The sequence below is a fragment of the Lissotriton helveticus genome, chromosome 4_1 (genome assembly GCF_964261635.1).
Source record: "Lissotriton helveticus chromosome 4_1, aLisHel1.1, whole genome shotgun sequence".
In the NCBI taxonomy this organism is placed as follows: domain Eukaryota; kingdom Metazoa; phylum Chordata; class Amphibia; order Caudata; family Salamandridae; genus Lissotriton; species Lissotriton helveticus.
This window is the reverse complement of record NC_136063.1, coordinates 1936060453-1936079235: the sequence shown is the minus strand read 5'-3', so window position 1 is coordinate 1936079235 and position 18783 is coordinate 1936060453. Positions and strand designations below refer to the sequence as shown.

At 50.8% G+C, this 18783-nt stretch overlaps 1 protein-coding gene across 1 annotated transcript in view; it reads right to left on the bottom strand.

Annotated features, from left to right (window-relative positions):
* The window catches only part of LOC144829455 (transmembrane 9 superfamily member 2-like), a 1692131-nt gene that overhangs the window by 796369 nt on the left and 876979 nt on the right, over positions 1-18783 (bottom strand). The window lies entirely within an intron of this gene.

Here is an 18783-nt window from a genome sequence, read left to right as displayed (position 1 = left end):
CTGTGCATTAAAGCAGTTTTCAAACGTGTTTCTTCCTCCCTGCTTTATTGAAACTGTATTTATATGCAAGGGACATTCTTACTACATTGCTCAGCGTCTTTTACTATATAGAAGGATGCTTTGTGTGTTTATTGTTATATATATATATGGATATATATAGAGCTACATATATGGTTTCCACATATATGTTTTATATGTTTCTGGGGTCCCGCGCATGGGCGGGAATATTCATGTGCTAATGACTATTGATGAGGATCCTCTGGAAGAGAAAGGAACATTATAGGAATCTTTGGCAGGGATGAATCGCCTTCACGATGGGACAGAAAGTCAGAACAGTAAAATAACAAGCAAGCTGTATCCTGCGAGAAGACAACAGTCCAGGTGGGCTCAGCCAGAAGAGTTCCAAGGATCCAGGGCAAAAATGTGTTCTGTTTTGAGAGTGTTAAGTTTGAGGTGGTTGCAAGTAAGTCAGTTCTTTTTTTTATGGTTAGGTGGAGGGCTTTGATATCTTCCAGGGAGGAGACTTTCAGGTATGATTGGCTGTCATCAGCGTACAAGTGGTATTGTACGTTGAATGAGGGTAGGTGAGAGAGAGGAACCCTGTGGGACCCCTAAGGAGACAGGCATGGACGTAAACATTGACTGATTAAGGCATGATTCAATCTGCTCCAATATTTTTAGTGCATCACCACTATATGGGTGTGTACAGATTTGGTGAAATGCCCTGATCGGAAAAAAACTAAAGAAAAACATGAAGAACGGAATGATGAACAATGCAAATATTCACCTCCGGTCACAAGGATCTGGGTTTAATCCATTGTTCTTTTGCACCACTGGATAAAAAGCTAGCCTGGCTAATGAGGTGTGATGCCCCGAAACTGGTTCCAGGATGCTTGCATCCAGTTCAGGGAGGACCTGGTTTGGCAGTTCGGGCTGGACTGTTCCCATGAAGAACAGGGTCAAGACTGATTTGCATATGGCTGGGTCCAAACTAGGGTGGCGGGGTGAGCAAAAGAACAATGGATTGAACCCAGATGCTTGTGACTGGGGGTGAATTTTTGCATTGTTCAGCATCCCGTCTTGTGTTTCTTTTGTTTTTGTCGCCGGAAGTGAGAAGGGTATGCCCAGACGGGTTCCCGTGCTCACAGCGCCACTGCATTCAAGCTAGCCTGGCTGATGAGGGGTGACACCCCGATACCGGTTCTACAATGCTTGTTTCCGGTTCAAGGAGGAACTGGCCTGGAAGTCCGGGCTGGACTGTTCCCATGGGAACCGAGTCAAGACTGATTTGCATATGGCTGGGTCTAAACTGGAATGGCATGGGTCGCAAAAAAACGACAGATTTAGGCCTAGATCTCAATACTGGGTGAATGTTTGACATTAATAGGCATTCTGTCCATCAATTGTTCTTTTTCCATTTGTCACCCCAAGTGAGACGGGTTTGCCCAGACGTGGGTCCCGTGCTCTCCAGGTCACTGGAGTCAAGCTAGCCTGGCCGATGAGGGGTGAAACCCCGAAAACTGGTCCCAAGATGCTTGTTTTCCGGTACAGGGAGGAACTGGCCTGGCTTGATCAGCATTCTGCCCATCAAGTGTTCTTTTTGCATATGTCCTGGTAGGAAGCGGGATTGGAACCTTGTCAAGAAGACAGAATTGCTCTATGTGTTTACAGAGTTGGATGTGTACACATTTTTCAAGGAGCTTCACCAGAGTTGGAATACCAGAGATGGGGCGGAAGTTATTTAGGTTCTGTGTGATCAGCTATAGGGTTTTTTTTTATTAGAATAGGGGGCATGCTCAGCATTCAGGCAATAAGGGATAGTGCCTTGAAGGAGAGAGGCATTAACGATCTTGGCCCAAAGTAGGAGAATCGAAAGTTTGATCTCATCAAAGAAACTGTGGGGTAGCGAGTCGTTGTAGTGATTTGAGGGTTTTAGAACTGCTAGAATTTTTTGAATGTCATTTTCTTGTATGATTTTGAAGGAATACCACAAAACGTTGTTTTTGAGGATCTGCTCTGGTAGACTTGAGGGTACTGTAGCCTGGGAAGTGGAAGGGTTGGAGAGAGATGCAAGGAAACTGTGCCAGAGCCCTCTGCAGATCAGATTTAATATTTTCCGTCTTTTCAAGGAACAAAAGAGGCCAATTCTTCACACTTTGGTAGCACACTGGGTCAGGCTGAGAAAGGTCTGGATAAGTCATTTGATTGAAGTTTAATGAACTCAAAAAGCTTTTTTGGTCTGTTTCTTGCTTGATCTAGTTGGTTTCTAAGGAAATTTGCTTTTGAGTTCCTAATGCTTTTGTAATCGGAGTTTCTGAGTAATCTCTCAAATGACTGAGGTGCCTCAAGGGACGGTGAGGATCTGCACTTTCGGTCAGACAGTCTCAAGTTACATCTTTTAGCATTAAGGCTACGATTGTACCATGGTTTAGAGTCTTTTGTGGACATTCCTTTGGTGGACTGAGTCTAGAATGTTCTTCATGGGGCTGGTGTAGTGGCTTGTAAGATCATGAACATCTGACATGTCCCCAGGGGGCAGAATTAGGTTATTACCGAGTGATGTCAATTTATTAACGTTAATGCTGTGCGTGCTCCTTTTCCATATTTTAGGTTTCATTGACTGAGCGGTATTTGTTTTTACATGGTCTGTAGTCTCGTCAGGAGGTGTGCAGGGATTCCTACGTAGAGTGTGTTCCCATAGTTTAGCTTTCTGATGACGAGGCACTATGTGACGCCCCTTTTGGCGCCGACTGGGAGTAACCTGAAGATCTTGCAGAGCATGCGTAGGGTGCGGAAGAAGGCAGATGAGACTGCATTTACTTGTTTCTTCATAGATAGCTTCTTTATTTTATTTATTATTTATATGGTGCACAAATCATTCCCAAAGGAATCTCTCGGCACCCAGGATACAGACAGCGACATACAATTGCAATTTTTTTAATTTTTTCTTAAAAACCATGAATGTGGAACAGGTCCGCAAATCTTTTGGTAGTGCATTCCAGTATTTGGGTGCAACGTAAGAAAAGGCACGTCCACCCATCCTAGTTTTTTTAATTCTCGGAATTTGGAGGTACTTATGGCCACTGGATCTTAGCTGCCGGGTTGGGGTGTACCAAATTAATTTTCTCCTTAAATATTCTGGTCCTAAACCAACCAGGGCTTTGAAGACCAGACACAGGAGTTTAAAAAACGCTCTTTTCCTCATCTGAAGTAAATGCAGCTCACTCAATAATGGGGTAGAGGAGGTGAGTGCAGGTTTATTGAGAGCTAGGCGTGCCGCCGTGTTTTGCACGACTTGAAGTTTAGAGAATAGATCTTCCCTCATCCCCACCAGCAGGACATTTCCGTAGTCAAGCCTACTAACTACAAGTGCCTGTATCAGAACCTTTCTGGTGGAGAGCGGAATCCAAGGGAACATCTTCTTTAGCATGCGCATCAATCCGAAACATTTACCAGATAGAGTTTTCACATGCTCCTGCATGGATAATTTAGAGTCAATTAGCACGCCCAGATTTTATGCCCAATTTTTTTTGTTGGGAGCTTCTCCTAGTTCCTCTGGCCACCATTCCTTAGTCCATAACTGCTCAGCTTTCCTGAACAGTAGGATCTCAGTTTTATTTGATTTCAATTGTAGGAAGTTCTTTTTCATCCATGCTGCAATTTTTGTCATACATAGCTTGAATCTGTCTCTAGTCACTCCTGGATCCTTCTCCATAGGGACAATAATCTGCGTGTCGTCTGCATAAGAAATGGTATGAAACCCACATGATTTGATAACAGAGGCCAAGGACGACACGTAGATATTGAACAGCGTGGGACTTAGTACAGAGTCCTGAGGCACTCCCTTATCCACAATTTTGGTCCTGGACACAAAGGTGTCCAGTTCTACACATTGAGATCTTTCAGAGGGGAAGGTCTGTATCCAATCCAAGGACCTCCCCATGACACCAATCTCTCTCAGTTTATCTAATAGGATTCGATGAGAGATGGTGTCAGAGGCCGCTGATAGATCCAAAAGAACCAGCATGGTGTGGGTCCCTTTATCCAACAGCAGCCTGATCGTATCTTGCTGTCCAAGAAGATGCCAGGGTTGTGGGTGTAGTCTGTTGGGGCGGGGGATGGGCTGAATTTGGCAGGCCACCATGTGCCGTTCCTTGGCGAGGTGTTGCTCCCAAAGATGAGGTCTTCTGTCTTCTCAGTGCTGAGCTTGAGACATGTTGACCTTCATCCAGGTGGGGACGTTCACCATATATTTAGGGAAGTTGGCCCTGGTAGTGGAGGGGCTTTCTGAGAGCAAGAGGATGAGCTGGGTGTTGTCGGCGTGATGCTGAATCCATGCGTTCTGACAGCGTTGGTCGGGGAGGGGGTCATGTACGCGTTGAACAGGGTGGGGCGATGGCAACAAAGCAGATCTTCTTGGGTTCCAAGGTGAATGATGGGAGATGGATTCTCTGGGTTCTTCCTCTGAGGTATGAAGCGATCTATTTGAGCGGATCTCCCTGATTTCCAATGTGGTAGAGTCTGTTGAAAAAGAGATGATGGGAGATCAGGTTGAAGGCGGCTGACCGGTCCACGAGAATGAGGGCTGCTGTTTCGTTGCAGTCCAGGAGGGTTCGGATGTCGTCGTTGGCTGTGATCAGGGCTGTATCTTTGCTGTGGTTGGCTCAAAATCTGGATTGAGAGGAGGTTATTGTGTACCAGGGGCTCGGTGAGTTGCTGGTTGATTACCTTCGAAAACCTTCACTGGGAAGGGGGGCGGGTGATGGGCCAGTAGTTCTTCAGATCTGCTGGGTCGGCGGATGGCTTCTTCAGGTGGGGCCTCATTTCAGTGCGTTTCAGTCGTCAGGGAAGGAGGCCGAGATGATGGGGGTGTTCAGGACTTTCTTGAGTTTGTCATCAATCATCTTCCTCCAAAAGTTGAAAATATGGTGGGGACAGGAGTCTGTGGGAGCTCCAGAGAGCATGGAGTTCATGATGGAGATTGTTACTTGAGTTGTTAGACGGTCCCACTGGGTGAGCCTGTGCTCAAAAGTGAGTTGATGGATATGAGCAGGCTGATGCCGTCGGTGGTGGGGGTTTGAAGTTTTCGTAGATGACTGAGATCTTGTTGTAGAAGAAGTTCGCCAGGGTGTCACGTAGTTCATGCGAGGGGGTGATGTCGTTCTTGGCGGCTGTGGAGTTTGAGAACTCCTTCATGATGGTGAAGAGCTCCTTACAGTGATATGTATTGGTGTCAATGGAGTCTGCTACGGTGTTGTTCTTTGTTTTTTTCAGGAGGTGGTGGTACTCGTTGAGAGCTGTCTTGAAGGTGGAATGGTCTTGTCTTTTTGCTGGCACGCCACTTCCATTCTAGTTGCCAGCAGTTGCATTTGATGGATTTCAGCTCAGCAGGGAGCCAGCTGGCTCTTCTGGCAGGTCCTTTAGATTTGGCTGGCTTGGTGAGGAGATTGTGTCGGCACACTCTGCGATCCACTTGGAAAAGTTCTTTGCAGCCTGTTCTGGGTGGGATGTTTGAGAGGTGGGAGTTGAGAGCATTGTTCAACTGATCTTCTGATATCTTTTTCCAGTTTCTGCTCGTCAACATAGGGGCCATTGTTGGTAGGCCCAAAGATGGTGAAGTGGACGCCGCAGAGGTCAGTCCAGGTGTGCTGCGAGATGTGGGTGTACTCGACTGTCGCTGGATGTGAAGACGGGGATCGATTGTGTGTCCTGCAATGTGGGTACGGATGGAAACCAGTTGTTTCACAGGAGGAAAAAACATTTGCTTTGGTCACACCACGCAGCCCTTCTGGACGGACCACCAACTGCGTCTACATCTCCTTTTCAAAACCCACCGCACACAAGCCCGCCCCGTGCAGAAACTGGAGCAAGATTATCGAAGAGCACCTCAACTCTGCCCTCAGCCACACTTCTCCACCCACCACGTCCGATGCCAACTCTGCAGCCAACGAACTCTACAGATGGATCGCCAAATGAGCAAACACGCTCGCCCCGCTCCATCACGAAAGCTACCTGGTTCACAATGGGCCTCCGAGAATCCAAGGACACATGCCAACGACTCGAGAAAGCATGGAGGAATAGCACCGTCTATAGGACCGACACGACAGACCACCACCAACTCATCAGATCCACAAGGAGGAACTTCATCCAGGACAGGATCCCTGAAACTCCTGCAACTCCAAGGACCTCTTCCGCATCATACAAGAATTCCCCAAACCCCACCCCACCCGCCCCCCACAGCGTAACCTCTGTCATCCCTCTCTCCCAGGACCCCTGTAACAAACTCTACTGCTTCTTCCATCACAAGATCGGGACTCTCTGAAACAACTTCGACAAACAGAACCAAGACACCGACACAACACTGGCCACCTAGCGGACGATCACTGTCTGGACCCCTGTCACCACAGAAGAAACAGCAAAGACCTTGAGGAGCATACACTCTGTAGCTCCCACTGACCCCTTCCCGCTGCACATCTTCCACAGGGCTGCCTCCATCATAGCACCTGATCTATGATGTACAATCAACTGCACCCTCGAAACAGGGACATTCCAAATGACTGGAAACTCGCAGAAGTCAAATCCCTCCTCAAAAAGCCCTCCGCAGACCGGACGGATCTCAAGAACTACAGACGCATCTCTCTCCTCCCCTTTACCGAAAAGTCACAGAGAAGATTGTCAACAATCAGCTCACATACTTCATAGAATCCAACTCAAACTGGTTAGTTCTCAAACCGGATTCTACAGCAACCACAGCAACTAGACAGCCCTCCTAGCTGCCACGGACGACATCCGCATTCTCCTCGACCAAGGCCACATGGCAACCCTCATTCTACTAGACCTCTCAGCAGTCTTCAACACCATATCCCACCACACACTAGACGCCAGACTTCATGACACCGGCATGCAGGGAACTGCCCTAGACTGGATCACCTTCTTCCTCGCCGACCGAACTCAAAGAATCAGACTCCTACCTTTACTCTCCGAACCTACAGAGATCAGATGCGGAATACCCCAAGGATCTTCCCTCAGCCCCATGCTCTACAACATCTACATGGTCTAACTCGCAGCCATTGTCAGAAAACATGGACTCAGCATAGTATCCTGCGCCGACGAAACCCAGCTCATCCTCTCCCTCACCAAGGAACCTGACATCACCAGACACAGTTTCCAGGAAGGAATGAAGGAAGTCACATCCTGGATGAGCAGCAGCTGCCTGAAGCTCACATCTGAGAAAACGGAAGTCCTCGTCTTTGCATCCACCCCTTCCGCATGAAACGACACCTGGTGGCTCCCCGCCCTCGGCAACTCTCCCACACCCAGGGACCACGCACGCAACCTCTGCATCATACTCTACTCCACCCTCAACATGAACCGACAGATCAACGTCGTATCCTCCATGTGCTTCAACACTCACCACATACTCAGCAAGACCTTCAAATGGATGCCCCCCAAGTCCAGAAAGACGGTCACCCACGTATTTATAACCAGCAGACTGGACTATGGGAACACCTTCTACGCTGGAATCAACAAATCTCTACTCCACAAACTCCAGACCGTCCAGAACACTGCAGCCAGACTCGTCCTCAGCATCCCACAATACCTACGAGACCTCCACTGGCTCCCCGTCGAAAAGAGTGTGACTTTCAAGCTGCTCACAAACGCCGACAAAGCCCTCCACAATACTGGACCCCAATACCTCAACAAACGAATCTCCTTCTATGCCGCCAAGTAGAACCTCTGCTCTGCCAACCTTGGCTCGGCCAAAATCCCACGCATTCACAGAGCCAGAACGGTGGAAGATCCTTCTTCTACATCATGGCTAAGACCTGGAAAAAACTCCCTCTCAGCATCAGACGAACCCCCACACTGCAAGCGTTCAGTTAGAGCATCAAGACCTGGCTCTTTGGATAAGCCAGAGCTGCCCGATTTTCCCCCTCCCCCCAGCGCCTTGAGGCACTTACGGGTGAGTAGTGTGCTTCACAAATACCGGATTGATTGATTGATTGATATTGATCATGCTTTCCAAGAGGTCGGTTGTGTAGGTGTTGCTGGGGTCGTTGAGGTGGAAATTGAGATTCCCTAGGAAGATGTAGTGCTAGGAGTTGATAGCGATTGGGGTGATGAGGTGAGAAATGTCATTGCAGGAACTAGGGTGTGGGTTCAGCCAGGTGTCTGTGAAAAAGATGATGTCTAGGGTGAGGGATGAGATCGAGTCCCAGATCCCCAATGCATGTTTGCCAAGTGATCGTGTTTTGAGTAGAATGAAATTAAGCTGTCCCGTGGCGGTCTCAGTTGACATGGTGGATGCAGTAGTGCTTGCGGGGTCTCTAGCATTGTTGGTTGCTTCGGTGTTGCAAGTGAAGCGACACCACTGGCAGGAGAACGGTCCTCTGGTGGTGAGTGGAGACGTGCAGCTGCAGTTTATGGATACGTCAAAGATCCAGGGCTTGGAGGTCTGCAGTGGGACGGAAGAACCTGGTGTTCCGGCAGAGCATCCGCGCTGTGACCTCTATTAAGTAGGTCCTGGGAGATGGGAGGGGCAGCGAGAGGGAAAGCATCGGGTGAAACGGCATGAAAAAAATGAGCAGCAGCGGGGGAGAGCGGCAGCAAACAGCAATGCTACACGTCTACAAATTACACCCTTCACTGTTTCTGCTTGCTCCCATTGTGCCTCCCGGTGCTTGAACCATCCATAACCCCCCGCTTCACTGTTTATTTTCCACACATGTACTAAGTGTGTATATGTGTGTTTTTATACCATATGTGGGTGTTTGGCAATGGTGTTTATAGCTGGAAAATCAGAACTCATGAGAATCGGGTATGCATTATCACATGGCATGTCAGAGTTTCTAAAGTATTTGTGTTTCCTGCTTTAATTACATAGCCATGTTTCTCCTGTGCGTAATGAATGAACTGTCCTTGTCTAACCTTGTTGCTTCTCATTTCATAGGGTGGGACTCGATTTCTTCAAATTTCCTCTGTCGGGACACTTTCTTACTTTTCCGCATTCACCTGTGAAGTGTTTCCATGTGCCATTGTTGCTTAACTTGAATTCTCTTCAAATGAGCCAGGCTGAGTCTTGATGTCATCAAGGTCTACCTAAACCCTAGTGTCCACGGGCAAAGCCATCCTTTTAATGATGTTTGCTGATGCAATGTTTTTCCTCATGTTCATTACTGTAAAGTAGCCTGACCCTGATTCTTTCTGTGTTTTTTGTGCAGTTTATATAGAGCCAACGCCACCCGAAAGTAGTGGAGTGCTTTACATTAGAACCAGTTCCTTTGCATAAGGACACATTAATTTTTGTAGCCACGGGGCGATTAGGTGATTTGCCCAAAATCAAGGATGTTAAGCAGACGTCGAAACTTGAACCTTGTTTCACAGCTCCATAGTTGGCAGCTGTGGCCCTTACACCACATCCTCTCCCGAAAGGACGACATATCATTTCACTAGCATCAGTTACACATTTTTGTGATTAAAGAAAATTACTTAATCTCCCCATTTCTAAATACACGCATTGGCAAAGACAGTACGTTTTACCAGTGTGAAATCTATTGTTTTTAGGTATGGGCTAAACTGCTTGGCTAAGAGACGTGTTGTGCTCTCTCTGTGGGCATACAGCCTGCCCATCTCCTACCAATGGTAAACTTCAGTGTCACTCATTTCCTTTAATGCCATCAGTCAAGGCATGAGGGCATTTTCCCCTCTTCTTGTGTTTGGCCCTCCAATAGCACACGGACCAAGTACATGTCTCTATACAATGTTCCTGGTTTGCGCAGCTCGTTTTTTGTGTGTTTTCTAACATTCCATAGGAGTATTTGTGTTTTTAGGCCATCTCACTAGTACACATACCACTAAAAGGCATGTGTGTGTACACAAAGAATGCTTTTTATCAAAAAGTTGTTCAAACACGAACTGCATGGTTGTTTTTGCACAATCCGAAGGTATTGGAGCGGTCACTCCATCTCGCCATTGCGCAAATATGAGCCCATGGTATTGGAGCACTTAAGTGCTCACCAGTCACATTCCACAATGACATTCATTTTTGTCGCTGATCCAGCTTCAATTAAGGTATTTTCTCCCCCTTTATTGTTGCTTACTCCCACCCTCTCCCATTGTTGCTTGCCCATCTCCCCATCCCCTCCTGCTTCCCTGCTCGACCCACTACCGACCTAATTGCAGCTGCTATTATGATTATTATTATTTTTTAACAATCCAATGGTATTGGAGCGCTTATTCGGTTCCTCCATCTTGCCATAGTTGTAACACCAGCCGATGTTATTGGAGCGCTTTAAGTGCTCAACAGTTACAATATACAATGACACTTTAATTGTTGTACGCAGGGGGGGGGGATTTAAGGGATTTTCTCAGAATCACAAACTGTTCAGCCGACCTTAGATATGAACATGGTTCAACAGTCCCCCTGTTGGCAGCTCTGACCATTATGCCACATCCTTGCTTCACTTCCAAGTTTCTCAAATGTTTCTTCCTATCACTTTAACATTTGTTCAGCATTTGTTCAGCAGAACCCCATCAACACAGAACAAGCACTGGCAGAGTCACTAGATCCCGACAATGCCCGAGATATTGGCCTTCTCAACCTAAATGTCTTTTAGCCATGTTGCCTAGCAACATATCTGCTGTACTGTATGGCTGAAATTCACTGACAAAAGTGATATGATGTGGCCAGTGCATGCCACATCATAGAGCTTTTCTGTGTTGGGAGGGGCAGGGAAATGAACTCAACATGGGGCGCGAAGAGACTCTGCTTCGGCTCAACATCTTGTGATTCTGGGCTTTCAGTGACTTTCAGCCATGCAGAACTGCAGACAACATGGCTAAAAGACAGTCACATTGAAAAGGCCAATAGCTCAGAAACGGCCGCGATCTATTCCCTTCGCCAATGCTTCTTCAATATGTAGTTTGCTTTTGGACAGTTTTGCTTGTAGCTGAAAAAAATATATGACTGAGTTTTTAAACCTTACCCTCTTGGATTTATGATTTCAAACCGGATGGTATTGCTTTTTTGTACTTAAGTAGTCTGCCACTCAACGCCCTTAAGTCATGCAAATGCTCAGGATATCTTAATAAGGGCACTGTGGACCATTTCCCTTTGGAAGCATACTAATAATTATTCACCAGCCACTCTACCATGAACTACTTTGACTTCTTATGCTCATCACTGTCCGCAATCTCCAGTGCTATAATTTATTTGCTTATCACCACTGGTGTCTTTCATGGATTCGCATACAAGGAATTATTCCTTCCTGTCAAGCTGAAATGTCCAGTCAAGATTTCGGACACGTACACAACTCCCAATTTCGTTTTTCACTACTACAAGGCCTAGCTCTCCCATAGGATAACATTGATATTACTTACTAAATCTTCTAAGTGTAATACCGAATTGTGAAGAAATTGACTTTTTAAGTTTAGTGTCTCTGAACTCACAATTTAAATTCACAATTCATGGTGAAGTTGGGTTTTAAATTCCAGTTTAGCAAATGCCACTTTTAGAAAGTTGGCATTCACTTAATTTAGCCGTTTGGCACCTTCTGCCTGTCTCTGAAATACAGGTCTGGGGTGGGTGACAGCTGGACAGTCACACACAAAGGATGGGTAGCTGTGCCTGAATTGTCATCTGCTTGCAGATGGGCCATCCTAAGCAGGATGGTAGGGAGGAGCCGACACGTATACCTGAAAGGACTGTGCCCTGTCCCCAAACAACATTTGGATTACCCCCTGTAGTGTGTCTGAGCCAGGGCAGGAAGGGAGAACCTCTTTTCACTTTAAAGCTTTCTTTGAAGTCACCTCCACCTCAAAGGCACCACTGGGTAGAAGTACTGGACCTCTGGTACTACCAAATCAGTACACTTCTGGACCTGTGACTACTCTGCCAGGAAGAATAACTACTGTGCTGCTGAAAGGACTGCCACTCTGCTAGACTGCTGTTTTGCTGGCCTCTGTCTTGCTGTGCTCTTGCCTTACAAAACGTCATGCTGCCTGCTGTTCCCCTGCCTGGGTGAGAATACTGGCCCTGCATCACTTCAACCAAGTGTGACTCCAAGGGCTTGCTGGCTTGCATACGGTTGCCTAAGTCTCAGGGACAGACAAGACTTTAAATGCTCCTGTTAGGGGGCGTGGCCAAGATGCCGGGCTGAGAGGACGCTCTCATCGTGAGCTCCCGAGAACCCGGAGCCCCTGCGCCGCCCAGCACCGCTGATCTCCCCCGGATCGAGCGGCGAACGCGCCCAGTGCAGGTGGGCGAGCGGCAGTCCAGCTTGGAGCCCCGGTGACTCCCTGAATACCGCGGCGCTGTACCGGAGCGGCCCCCGGAACGGGGGTTGGCTGCCGAGCCGGCGACCAGTGAAGCCGGTGACCGGAGCCCGCCGGAGGTACAACGTGGGGTCTCGGCGATGCTGCGAGGGCCGACAGATTGGAGGCGCACCCAGCACGAGCCGCCGGTGAGGCTGAGAGGCAGAGATCCCCGGCGGGACGACGACGCGCTGGCCGACGGCCCAAGGGGGCGGGACCGGCAGGAAGCTACTACGCCAGCCCGGGGATCAGGTAGGCCGAGAGGCCTGCATCTGCGCGCCGACCTCCGAACCTCCTCCCAGTGCCCCACAAGATCGGAGGTGACGAGCGGAGGTCAGGGGGCACGCAGAGGAGCCCCGATGTTCCCGCGCACGACGAGTGGCCCCCGCCCTGACACAGTTCAGAGGTGGTCCTCGCTGGGCCTATAGCGCAGAGGCGGCACGCGAACTAAAGGCCTGACCGGAGGTGGGCCCCTGCCTCCTCGTCCTCCTCTACACGGAGCCAGAGCCCGGCTGCTGCACTGGGAACCTTCAAAGGTGCCCTCCTTGGGGACGGTGGACCCACCTAGCCCCCGCACCGAGTGGACTTGGATTGCGGTGGCGTGCACCGACCACGAGGGGGACTGGCCTGCGACGCCTTTCACTGTAGCACGGAAGGGAGCGATCCAGACTCCTGCAAGCGTGTTGTGACGCGGACGTTGGCCCGAGGGTGAGGTGGGTGCCCTGACGACGAGGTGCTTGAGCCTTGGATAGGAGGGTGGATACCCCATTGTCATCGCCTATAGACATTTCCTTCTACTCCGTGGGGCAGGGGGGGTGTCCTGCCGCTGGAGGTGGACTGCTACATCCATCCTTGAGGCGACGCTCCTGAGGTCCGGGAAGCCCTCCGGCTGGGATTAGACCAAGACGTGACACAGCGGAGGGAGCTTTTGCGCGAGTCTTGGCCCCTACACCACCCAGACGCCCAGAACTTTATAGGTGCCCTCCCTATTACAGCACGCCCCCACCTCCACAATGTCAGGCAACGAGAGGGTAAGAAAGGAGACCGCACCTTGCCAGAAATGCTGGGCAGGGGAGTCCCGCGACACGATAGGACTCAGCCGGCCCGAGCCCCCCAACCAGCTCTCGAGGTGCAGAGGGGGGGAAACCTTCAGTAACCCGATCTTTCCTGGAGTCGCTGTTCAGCACCCTCAGGGAGGACTTCCAAGCACTGAAACAGGAGGTGGCCGGGGAGGTCCGTGAGGTGAGAAGAGAGGTCGACTCTCTTGGAGAGCGAGTATCCACCATGGAGGAAACTGGCCACACCCGTGATGAGGAGATCGCACACCTGCAGCAGGAGGTCTTGCGGCTCAGAGACCAACAGATTGATCTCCAGGCCCACGCTGAGGATCTCGAGAACAGGTCCGGGCGCAACAACATCAGGGTCCGGGGCGTTCCATCTAACGAAGAGGGGGAAGACGTAGCCGCTTACCTGAGAGACCTGTTTCACGACATTTTGGACGAACCCGGCGACTTCCCGGTGAGAATTGACAGGGCGCACAGAGTGGGATTGCCACGACGGGCCTCGGCGCCGCCACCAGACATCCTGGCCTTCCTGCCGGACTTCCCTTTGAAAGAGCGGATTCTCCACGAGGCACGGCGACGGCAGCCGGTGAGTTTCCGGGGACATCAAGTGGCCCTGTATCAGGATTTATCAACGATCACATTGCAGAAACGCAAATCATTCAAAATCGCCACAGACTTTTTGTGAGAACATGACACGCAGTATTCCTGGGGCCACCCCTTCAGGCTCATTTTCCGTTGGAACGGGACTCTGCGTCAGCTTCGGTCCCTTCAGGATACCTGCGGAGTGCTGGGAGTCACTGCGACAGATGAAGATGCTCCCACGCCTCTCCGCCGACGCAACGCCAGGGAGGGTTGGCAGACAATTCGACGGCGGCGATCCACACCCCTGCCTTCGCGACCCGACTCGCCCACGATCCGAGCAGAAATGGACGGCGCAATACGTGAGGTGTCCAGAGACACATCATCTGGTGATATGGCCTTGACGGCCTGAGCATGCTCCGGGGGGAGATCTTTTTGGCATCATCATCATTGCAGGTGCGAGGGTTCCGGGGGGGAGGGGGGCAACGGGAGGGCGCAGGAGGTGGCTGGACGTCCACTCTACTACCTTTCCACAGACTTGTCCACGGCAGACCAGACTGGGACAATGGTGTTCTTTGAACAGTTGGGGTTAAGGGGGGGGGGGATGGGGAGGTGCAGTTCACTAGACTGGGTGGGGGGAGGCGGGGAGTTGGGCTGTTTGGAGAGAGTTCGGAGGTTAGGGGAGGGGGGAGTCGGGGTCTGTGCTGTGCTGTTCTGTATTGCTGTTGCACTTGCTTTGTCCTCACGCCACTTTTACTGAGCTCGGGGTACTGTGCTGTATGGTTGTCGCATTTGCCACACCCCGAATCACCATTTCACACTGCTGTCACTTCTGCCGTCCCTGGGGAGGAGTCAGGCTCATTAAGCGTTGTCCTTATGACGGTCATTGATGGCCTTTGAGATAGTTACCCTTAATGTGAAAGGGCTGAATAACCCAGTCAAGCGGAGAGCGGTATTGTCCCTACCTGAAAGCACCCGAGCAGACATTTGTCTCTTACAAGAGACTCACCTCCTACCCAGAGACTGTCATAGGATGAGGTCACCGAAATTTCCCATACAACTCTTTTCCTCAGGGGCCACCAAGACAGCGGGGTTGCAATCTTAGTATCTAGGAAATTTAAAGGGGAGGTCTTGCACAAAGTGGCCGAACAGAAGGGGAGGCTGCTGGCATACAGGGTCAAGGTGGGTGGTCTGTTGTTTACAGTAGGCTCGATATATAGCCCCAATGATCACCAAGAACGGTTTCTACACTCGGCCCTAGAAGACATAGCGAACACCCCCGATAGGCACATCATCATTGGGGGAGACTTGAATATGGTCTTTGATTCCTCCTTAGATAGATCTGCGCAGCGACGCCCACAAGCGGGTGAGATCTCGCAGCTGAGTAAATCCCGACTGAGAGATCTCGATTTGCATGATTTGTGGAGGCGCCTTCACCCTACTGCTCAGGCCTACTCCTACTACTCACACGCACACAAGACCTACGCGAGACTAGATCATCCTCTGGTGACGGGACCGGTCTGCGACTTGGCGACGGCCTCCGACATGGGGGTTCTTACACTGTAAACCGCCGGTATCTCCCTCTAGAGGGGTCTGGCGTCTTCAGGATACCCTGCTGCATAGGCCATCGGTTGTGACGCATGTACGAAACTCGATCCGTGAGTTTCAGGAGCACAATGATAACGGCGATACCACTCGGGCGATGCAGTGGGCTGCCTTGAAGGCGGTGCTCCGCGGGGAGTTTATCGCCATTTCCTCGGCGGAGAATAGGGAGAGACAGCAAAAGAGAGACGAACTTACGAGCAAGGTACGGGAGCTGGAACAGGTACATCAGAGGACGGGTGCCCCTAGGGTCTGGAGGCAGCTCAAGGCTGCCCGAAAGCTCCTTTCTGCACTAGACATGGATAGAGCGGAATACGCAGCGCTACGCCTGAAGCACGCGTATTACACTGGTGGCGACAGGTGTGGCCGACTTCTGGCGCACAAGCTTCGAGTACAACACCAGAACCAACGGGTTAAGGAGTTGTCGGTTCCCGATGGGGCGACGGTCAAGGAAGATGCCCAGATTGCGGACGGGTTCCGTCAATATTACGCCGACCTGTACGCGGGCGATCCCCCCTCGGCGATGGCCAAGACTGACTACCTCGCTTCGGTCGAGCTCCCCACCCTGACCCTCGAACAGGCAGAACACTTAGAGCGGGACATTCGGATCGAGGAGGTGATTGCGGCTATTTCCCGACTCAAGCCGGGGAAGGCCCCGGGACCCGATGGGTACACCCCACTCTTCTATAAAACGCTCTGCCTGGAGCTGGCGCCGCTGTTGACGCGGCTCTTCAACTCCTTTTCTGAGCCGGGGGCTATCCCTCCCGACCTACTCCGTGCGACGGTTTCGGTTATCCCCAAGCCGGGGAAGGTCTGAACTGAATGCGGCTCCTACAGGCCGATTTCCCTATTAAATGTGGACCTCAAGCTCTACACTGGGATTCTATCGGCGCGTCTAGCACCCCATCTGCCGGGGTTGGTGGACTCGGACCAGGCGGGGTTTGTTCCCGGCAGGCAAACAGTGGACAACACTAAAAGAGTGGTCCACATCCTGGAGAAAGCCTCTCGTATTCCTGGGGAACGAATGCTGCTTTCAATTGACGCGGAAAAAGCATTTGACCGTGTACACTGGCCATATCTGGAGAGAGTGCTTTGCAAGTTGGGTATAGGTGAGAAATTTCGCACCTTAATATTCAATTGTTACAGATTGCCGTCCATGGTGGTGCGAGTGAATGGCTGCAGCTCCAGACTGTTCGCGATCGAGAGGGGCACCAGACAAGGGTGCCCGTTGTCACCGCTGCTCTTCGCTCTTTACATGGAGCCTTTTGCCCAGAGGATCCGTCAGAATCCGAATGCCACCGGCGTCCGGATGGGAAGGTATACTCACACCATTAGTTTATACGCAGATGATGTGATCTTAATGCTTGAAGACCCTAGAAATGCGCTTCCCGCCTGCGTGGCCGAGTTGGACGCCTTCGCCGCTGTGGCGGGTTTTAAGATGAATATTGGGAAATCTGCGGCCCTTGACATCTCGCTGACCACTGCCACGAGACTTGAGTTACAGGGACGCTTCCCAATGCGCTGGTCTAAAGACCTGGTTCCCTACTTGGGCTTACTACTAGCATCCTCTTTACCTACCATGGTGACGGCCAACTACACGGCCTTAAGTAGGAAAATTAAGGAAGAATTGTCCCGTTGGAGCAAAGGCACGTTGTCGCTGCTGGGAAGGATTGCCGCGGTGAAGATGACTATTCTACCGCAGGTATTGTATCTGTTTAGGGCCCTGCCGCTTCAACCGCCGAAAGGCTGGATTCAACAGGCTCAGGCTGACATCGCATGCTTTGTCTGGCAGGGCCGCAAACCCAGACTCAAGAGAGCCTTGTCCACGCTGGCACCTGAATCTGGAGGACTTGGCGTACCAGATCTACACAAATATTATCAGGCTGCGCAATTGCGGTATTTAGAAGAATGGAGCAAGCGGGAATCTGATAAACATTGGCTGTTCCAGGACCAAGCAGTGGCGGGCAGGACTCTGCAGGAGATACCCTTCATGCGCCGGGTTCACCGTCCCCCCAACCTCTACGCATCCTTTATCACGCAGGTCCCATTGCGAGTCTGGGATGCCGTGACTGCTGTGCATGGACTCACCACCTTTCCGTCACCACTTACACCACTGGTCGAGAATCCAGACTTCCAGCCCGGGATGGAACCTGGAGCATTCGCGCTCTGGCGGGCGGCTAGATGCAGCGCTCTGTTTCACATTTACGTCCCAGAAGGCGCCGTATCATTTCAGGACCTCAGACAGGAATACCACCTGCCCGAGACTGAACGAATGCGGTATTTGCAAGTACGCCACTGGGCGCTTCGGCCACAGGTGCGGGACCTAGCCGACCGGAAGCTCAGGCCCTATGAGATGTGGCTGGCGACGCGCTCCTCGGACTCCAAACTCATCTCCGATCTATACAGACTCTGGCAACCCCCCCCTTTCCACATTTACAACCCCGGGCGGGAGCGCTGGAAGCGAGAACTGGGAAGGGAACTGAGTCACACGGACTGGGACCACATCTCCTATCGGGCACGCCATTCTGCATACCACACTGGGCTCACTGAAACTTTCACTAAGATATCTACCTATTGGTACTATACACCTCAGAGGCTGCACGAAATGAACTGCAACATTGCAAACACTTGTTGGCGTGAATGTGGACAAATTGGCACACTTACACACATCTTGTGGGATTGTCTGCTACTGAATCCCTACTGGAAGGAGATCCTAGATGAGATAGACCAGTGCTTTGACATTGAATTGCCCCGCTTCCCAGCCTATGTCCTGCTAGGGCTACCCAATGGCTTGATGTATCCAGAAGGGGTAGGCTGATAGCGATCGCCTTAGGCTCAACGATTCAGAACATACTCATCTATTGGCGCACTACCACACTCCCCACTACTACTGGCTGGTTGCATAGATTATGGCACGTTCTTTGAATGGAGAAGATGTCCCTCACGGTGGCGGGGGGAGGTGGATAAGTTTGAGGAGCTGTGGAGCCTTTCCATACCTTACTACAGTCAGAATTCAAGGACATTACTTGTCCCCGATATCTCGGGCTACTGCGATTGACGTCCCTGTCCAATCTACCTACCTAGCATGCTCAGGAGGATTGCTTGATGAGAGAGGCGGATGCCTCGAAGGAGTGGAAAAGGGGTAGGACATTCGCACAGCACAGAGGGAGGGGGAAGGGGTTTTGGGGGGTGGGGTGGGGGGAAGGGAGTTGGGGTAGGGGTTGTT